This window comes from Cherax quadricarinatus, chromosome 1 (assembly GCF_038502225.1).
Source record: "Cherax quadricarinatus isolate ZL_2023a chromosome 1, ASM3850222v1, whole genome shotgun sequence".
NCBI lineage: Eukaryota > Metazoa > Arthropoda > Malacostraca > Decapoda > Parastacidae > Cherax > Cherax quadricarinatus.
Window position 1 is genome coordinate 35,345,231 of NC_091292.1, and position 8,428 is coordinate 35,353,658.

An 8,428-nucleotide genomic window follows, 5' to 3' on the forward strand; every position below is an offset into this window, starting at 1 on the left:
CAACTTTTTCAAATGAGAATTGTTTGATCTGAGAGGGACGTGACCTCTCAGTGGCTGTATTCTCACTACTACTACTCTGCACCTCTCCTTCCGACAGTATTTAAGTCTCCGCACTGTCCCTTGATCTTTAGATAGTACACACACACACACACACACACACACACACACACACAGGGCCAGGAGCTAAGACTCGACCCCTGCAACCACAAATAGGTGAGTACACACACACACACACACACACACACACACACACACAAATTTAGGCACACAGATTCAATCACATATGGTAGCGTGGCCGAGCGGTCTAAGGCGCTGGTTTAAGGCACCAGTCTCTTCGGAGGCGTGGGTTCGAATCCCACCGCTGCCAGTAGTATTTTAACCTGATGATAAGAGTTATGAGGCGGGAAAGTGAAGGAGTGCCGGAGATGAACCCGACCTCTGCAGTAACACTGAAATAGGTGACTGTATGCAAATAGACTTAGACATGTATATAGGTTTACAAGCACCTCTGCAGCATTACCTAGTTACGATAGCAGCATCTCAGCATCTCCAGGCTGAGGGACTGACAACCTCAAATCTACGACTTCAAGGGTGATAGACTGATTACATCGTCTTCACATCTCTACTGCTCCTACCTACTTTTTGTACGCGATTGAAGAAACCTTCTGTGTAGGCGAAACGTTTCAGAATAAAGATGCCTAACTGTTGCCTATGTGTCTTACTTACCAACCAACATTAATATCATACACAGAAATTATTGGTAAACAAATACATCACTTGATTTTTCTCTGTTTCAGTGAAAAGCAGAGAGACGGCTGAGTCTCTTTAGTGCTGCTGCTGGATTCGCAGGTCAGTGGAAATAATACTCTGAGGTGTGGGTGTAGCTGTCACTGGTGTAAGGTCAAGAATAGCGTTCTCAGGTAATGGTTTAATGACTTCTCTTTCATACTTGGCGTATTCTTATTGTCATTCTGCTTTGTGCGCCCATCTCCCACATACATGCATGTAGATGAATGGTTCAGGGAACCGACATGTTGATAAATTAGACACATGTGCAACTCTTGGGTATCTTTATTGAGGAAACGTTTCGCCACACAGTGGCTTCATCAGTCCATACAAAGGAGAATCTTGAAGAACAGGAGGAGAATGAGGTAATCATTCTCCTCCTGTTCTTCAAGATTCTCCTTTGTATGGACTGATGAAGCCACTGTGTGGCGAAACGTTTCCGCAATAAAGATACCCAAGAGTTGCACATGTGTCTAATTTATCCACATACATGCAATGCCTGGCAACAGAAATATTTTTGGCAGGAAATAATATGCTCATTCCTGCCCTAAACCAAAAATTAATAGTCTTTTAAGTATTAACACTTTCTATTTTGCTTACCTGGATATATTTTGAGGGTTAATTAATAAAAGTTCTCAGGTTCACACAAGGGATTACGGAATCCCTTGCAATGACACAGGTATAAATGTTGTAATAATGCTCAGCCCGAGAAAGATATCTTCATATTGCATAACTCTAGCCACCTGTACGTCAATACAAGCAAAAGGAATAATGCAGTGTGCGGCATAAATTTCTAATTCAGGTAAACATTGGTGAAGATTTGGAACGAATCACAATAGGTATTCACAAGTTATCATATGGAAACTATTTTCCAAGTTTCTTAAAAATTTGGCAAATTTGGATATACACAGCCAAAAACTAATTCAAACCTACAACTGAGAAACATCAGCTTTGAAATTAAGCTGAAGAGGCGTTCTAATGTTACCTCAGAGAGCTCAGTATCCTAAATTATACCAGCACATTAAGTTTGAAACCACTCGGAATTAAAAGTTTGAAAAATATATATTTTTAATATTTCAGTTTTATTTTTTATTATAATTCTGTAAAAACCGTCCTCACTCCTCTAAGAAAAACATTTTGCTTTATGTTTTTAATGAATCACTAACTTGAGAAAAACAGTTAAAATGAAAATATCAGATTGGCATAAAGTCCAGATTTAATACAAAAATGATTCCATTTAAGATACATTAATGCTTAACAAGTATTCTCTAGTTTTTATTTGGAAACCAACTTATTTCATATAAATTACAATCCATAATTTACATAGTTGAAAGTTCAATTTTCTGTCAATAAATTGCATCAACAGTAAAATTTGAGGTCCACAAAAAAAAGGCATTCTCTATAATTGCTCTGAATCTGGATCCAAGTTTTTTAGCAGTTTCATTAAAATTTCAGATTTGAATCTGAACATTCTAAATTTATAGGCTGTCGTTCTTTTTTATGGAATGCATCAGCACTATTAATCTGAAGCCTATAAAAAGAGGCTTTCTTTAATTTCTAAATAAAAATTACTAAATAAAATATGCAAACTGAGATGTATGGAGGCCAGCAAAAACGCTAACCAAGATTTCTGAAAATTTGAAGCCGAGGAGACGAGGCATTCTCCAGTTATCGTAAGGATTACAGTTTAATGGGTATTGTTCAGCGAGTAAGATGCATCAGATGAGTCAGAATCAAGTATAGATATATATTTTTTCCTAAAGTTAATTAAAATTTCACATATTTGACACAATTTGAATCGTTTTTCAACATTTTAAGCTAAGCTGCAGAGGATTTCTGAAGCTATCTGAGTCATTCCTGGATGCCGGGAATGAGCGCTACAACCTTCCTCATTGAGCTCCTGCACATGCCAATTGCTCATAGAATCTTGGCCCAGTTGCTGAACACCAACATCGAAAATCTGAAGCTAATAAGATGAAGCTTTCTCATTTTGTGAGCGATAAATAAAAAAAAAGTTAGAAAAAAAAAACCGGTTCTGGCAATCACTTAATAATAATAAGACCTGTATCCCTGTATACCATAACCCCAGCCCACTGTATGTCAGTTCATGCAAAATGATTAAGGAAAAGTGTGGCATAATTTTTTAATGCAGTTAAACATTAGTGATGTACATTTTAATCAGATTCCGATTTCGCAAGTTATCACCTGGATACTTAATGTCACAATTTCTCCAATTAAGTATGGAAAATTTGGAAATGCACAGCCCAAAACTAAGAAACACCAGCTTAGAAGAAATCCTGAAGAGGTAGTCTTTTGTCTCAGAGAATATTTTATCCCATAATGCACCAGAACCTTAGGTTTGAACCCTCTCAGAATTTGCATTATCAGGTTTTCAGCCTTGAAGGGTGAAACCAATTGGATAAGGCACAAGTATTTATATTTTTCCAATTTCTTCCACAAAAAAAAAGACAAATTTGGACCAACATGAGCCAAAATCAATCGAAACTGCTCTTAATAAGATTTTCCAGTATTTAAAGTTAAGCATGTATGTTAGTAATTATGGAAATAAATGGTATCAAATACCGACACAATGGAAATATAAACACATGCAGTATAATGTGATCCTTTATTGACAACGTTTCGCCCACACAGTGAGCTTTTTCAAGTCACAAACAGATCTACCCGGGGTGGAAGGTACGCGAGTATTTATAGTCAGGTTTAGAATGTTGGGTCAGGTGCAACATTCTCCACCTGACCTCAGCATTCTGAACCTGACTATAAATACTCGTGTACCTTCCACCCCAGGTAGATCTGTTTGTGACTTGAAAAAGCTCACTGTGTGGGCGAAACGTTGTCAGTAAAGGACCACATTATACTGTATATGTGTTTATATTTCCATGTTAGTAATTATGTTTTATTAAAACTTTGGGTACATAACTGTCATATATTTTACAGTGATCTTGAATACCCACACATGTTATTTGCACATCAATGTTCATTATGAAGATTTTTACCTAAGATTATCCAATAAAGTCAGAAGAGACATTTTATAATTCGAAGAAACCAAAATTAACTCGATAAAACTTATGCAACCTAAAATCAAGGCAAAGCTGTATTTGAAGAAAACACATCAGTAGTAAAAGTTTCAAGCCTGCTGGAAGAGACATTCTTTAGTTATTGCACAGAATCCATGAAAATGTGCACCTACTCATTCTAAAATCATAACATAAATCTGCAATTATAGACTGATGTCGATTATAATTGTTTGTATTATAGTAAAAAAAAAAGCGCTTATGAAGTTATATAACGTCTGTGGGATGAGAGATATTCAGATTTACTCCAAGGAAGAAGATAACTCCAGTCCCTTGGATCACTAGCCCTTCACCAGCATCAAGGCAAAATAATGCAATACTATAAAATAATAATATAATTTTTCAAGATTAAAAACGACATAACGACACCTACACACTCCATCAACAACGTCATCCTTCTAAGATACACCAATGTTGAAATTCTGAAGCCGATCACAGGAGGTTTTTTCTCTACTTATCACATAGAGACAAAATCTGGCAATGGCCTGTGTAACACTGACCAGTGTAACACTGGCCACAGCACTACATAGGCCACACATGCAAAGACTCTCATAAATACACAAATAACCCGCACATAAAAGAGAGAAGCTTACGACGACGTTTCGGTCCGACTTGGACCATTTACAAAGTCACCGAAACGTCGTCGTAAGCTTCTCTCTTTTATGTGCGGGTTATTTGTGTATCGTTCCAGTCACGGTATTGTGCCTCTTTTTTTTTTGTTATTGTTATTCTCATAAATTTTGGACAAAATAAAGTACGACAGCAGTAAAAATTTGAAGCCGGTCAAATAAAGTGTTCCCGAGTAATAAATGAAAATTTTGGAGAAAGAAAAAAAAAAGAAATCTGAGTAAGTTCTGATAACAGGAAAGTCTAGCCATATTATACATAAAAGCGACATAATTTTTTATTTGTTTCCGGTTTTCTCTTATCATTTATGTCTGATTTAAAATCCACTACAATATTGTTTGAAAATGTCACACAAATTTACACAGAAAATGGGTAAATCAGCGTCGACAAATTATGATGCAGCTGTTTGGAATGTTGGTAGCTGTCACTGAGGGTTAAATAAATTAGAGTCATTCCAGGACGCTGGGAATAACGTCAACAACCTGAGTCACAGGGAACGTGCTCATGCTGATTCTTTAAAAAAAAAAAATTAAGCCTAATTACCGTACAAAACAGCTAAAAATTTGGAGCCCATCGGATGAGTCCTTCTTGGGTTATGAGAGAAAGAAAAACGAAAAGTCAGAGGAAGAAAAAATAGGAAAAAAAATTCTGGCAACCACTTGAAGGTCTCTCTTCGCGATTCATATAAAATAATAATAATAATAATAATAATAATAATAATAATAATAATAATAATAATAATAATAATAACAATTATAATAACAATTATAATACTACTACTACTACTACTACTACTACTACTACTAATAATAATAATAATAATAATAATAATAATAATAACAGGTTTGCGACCACTTTCCTGGTGGCGGAAGCAGAGCGTCACTCGCTGTTGCAGTAATCAGCGAGGAAGTCAAATATCGTTCTTATTAATTGCCTTGTTTTTGTATTCGTCACTTTGTGTTTGTTATCTGCAAAATTTACACATGGCTAATGTAAAATGGAAGTCATATCTCCGGTCTGATAAAACGAAATTCCCGTCTGTCCCAGGGGTGAGTGTGTGTGAATGTTTGTTTAGTAGTAGTAGTAGTAGTAGTAGTAGTAGTAGTAGTAGTAGTAGTAGTAGTAGTTAGTAGTTACTAGTTAGTAGTTACTAGTTATCAAACACACTTGTCGACTGACACCTGGTCTTATGGATGTGTGTGTGTAGTCACCTAATTGTGGGTGCAGAGGTCGAGTCATAGCTCCTGTTTGTACTCATCTATTTGTACTCATCTATTTGTACTCACCTATTTGTGGTTGCAGGGGTCGATTCATAGCTCCTGGGGCCGCATCTTCACTGATTGCTACTAGGTCCTCTCTCTCCCTGCTCCATGAGCTTTATCATACCTCGCCTTAAAACTATGTATGGTTCCCGCCTCCACTACTTCACTTTCTAGGCTATTCCACGGCTTGACTACTCTATGACTGAAGAAATACTTCCTAACATCCCTTTGATTCATCTGAGTCTTCAACTTCCGATTGTGACCTCTTGTGTCTGTGTCCCATCTCTGGAACATCCCGTCTTTGTCCATCTCATCTATTCCGCGCAGTATTTTATATGTCGTTATCATGTCTCCCCTGACCCTCCTGGCCTCCAGTGTCGTCAGGCCGATTTCCCTCAACCTTTCTTCGTAGGACAATCCCCGTAGCTCTGGGACTAGTCTTGTTGCAAACCTTTGCACTTTCTCTAATTTCTTGACGTGCTTGACTAGGTGTGGATTCCAAACTGGTGCTGCATACTCCAGTATGGGCCTGACGTAAATGGTATACAGAGTCTTGAACGAATCCTTACTGAGGTATCGGAACGCTATCCGTAGGTTTGCCAGGCGCCCGTATGCTGCAGCAGTTATCTGATTGATGTGCGCCTCAGGAGATATGCTCGGTGTTATACTCACCCCAAGATCTTTTTCCTTGAGTGAGGTTTGCAGGCTTTGGCCATCTAAACTATATTGTGTCTGCGGTCTTCTTTGCCCTTCCCCAATCTTCATAACTTTGCATTTGGCAGGGTTAAACTCAAGGAGCCAGTTGCTGGACCAGGCTTGTAGCCTGTCCAGGTCTCTTTGTAGTTCTGCCTGATCCTCATCCGATTTGATTCTTCTCATTAACTTCACATCATCCGCAAACAAGGGCACGTCTGAGTCTATCCCTTCCGTTATGTCATTCACATATACCAAGAACAGCACAGGTCCTAGGACTGACCCCTGTGGAACCCCGCTTGTCACAGGCGCCCACTCTGACACCTCGTCACGTACCATGACTCGTTGTTGCCTCCCTGTCAGGTATTCTCTGATCCATTGCAGTGCCTTTCCTGTTATGTGTGCCTGATCCTCTAGCTTTTGCAGTAACCTCTTGTGAGGAACTGTGTCGAAGGCCTTCTTGCAGTCCAAAAAAATGCAGTCGATCCACCCCTCTCTCTCTTGTCTTACTTCTGTCACCTTGTCATAAAACTCTAGTAGGTTTGTGACACAGGATTTTCCCTCCCTGAAACCATGCTGGTTGTCTATACACTTGTTTCTTTCCAGGTGCTCCACCACTCTCCTCCTGATGATCTTCTCCATGACCTTGCATACTATACACGTTAGTGATACAGGTCTGTAGTTTAGTGCCTCGTGTCTGTCTCCCTTGTTAAAAATTGGGACTACATTTGCCATCTTCCATACCTCGGGGAGTTGCCCAGTTTCAAATGATGTGTTGAAGATCTTGGTTAATGGTACACACAAAATCTCTGCTCCCTCTTTAAGGACCCATGGAGAGATGTTGTCTGGTCCCACCGCCTTTGAGGTGTCAAGTTCGCATAGCAGCTTCTTCACCTCCTCCTTGGTTATATGTACCTCATCCAGCACTTGCTGGTGAACCCCCCTGCTCTGATTTCCTGGAGTCCTACTGGTTTCCATTGTAAATTCTTCTTTAAATCTCGTATTGAGCTCCTGACATACCTCCCGGTCGTTTCCTGTGAATTCCCCATCACCCTTCCTCAGTCTGATTACCTGGTCCTTGACTGTTGTTTTCCTCCTGATGTGGCTATACAACAGCTTCGGATCAGTCTTGACTTTCGATGCTATGTCATTTTCGTATTGCCGCTGAGCCTCCCTTCTCATCTGTGCATATTCGTTTCTGGCTCTTCGGCTAATCTCTTTATTTTCCTGAGTTCTCTGTCTTCTGTACCTTTTCCATTCTCTAGTACACCTAGTTTTTGCCTCCCTACACCTTTGGGTGAACCAAGGACTCGTTCTGTTCTTCCCATTATTTCTGTTTCCCTTGGGAACAAAAATCTCCTCTGCCTCCTTGCATTTTGTTGCGACATAGTTCATCATTTTTTGTATTGGTTTTCCTGTCAGTTCCCTCTCCCACTGAATGTCTTGAAGGAAGTTCCTCAAGCCTGAGTAGTTCCCCCTTTTGTAGTTTGGTTTTTTCCACCCTATTCCTGCTGCTCTCTCCACTTGGAGCTCAACTATGTAGTCGAAGCACAGAACCACATGATCACTAGCTCCCAGGGGCCTTTCATACATGATATCCTCGATGTCAGGACTACTCAAGGTGAATACAAGGTCCAGTCTTGCTGGTTCATCCTCTCCTCTCTCTCTCTGGTAGTGTCTCTAACATGTTGATGCATGAGGTTTTCCAGTACCACATCCATCATCTTGGCTCTCCATGTTTCGGGACCCCCATGGGGCTCCAGGTTTTCCCAGTCAATCTACTTGTGATTGAAATCACCCATAACTAGTAACTTCGCTCCCCCTATGTATGCTCTCCTGGCCACCTCGGCTAGTGTGTCGACCATTGCTCTGTTGCTCTCATCGTATTCTTCTCTTGGCCTCCTGCAGTTCTGTGGTGGGTTGTACATTACTGCAATTATCACCTTATGTCCCTCAGACTGGATTGTT

The 8,428-nt window shown here is 39.6% G+C and overlaps 1 non-coding gene across 1 annotated transcript; it reads left to right on the top strand.

The window, feature by feature from the left end:
* The first annotated feature begins 285 nt into the window (after positions 1–285).
* On the top strand, positions 286–367 carry TRNAL-AAG (transfer RNA leucine (anticodon AAG)). The gene has a single exon. It is a non-coding gene; the product is annotated as a tRNA-Leu (tRNA).
* The last annotated feature ends 8,061 nt before the right edge of the window (positions 368–8,428 follow it).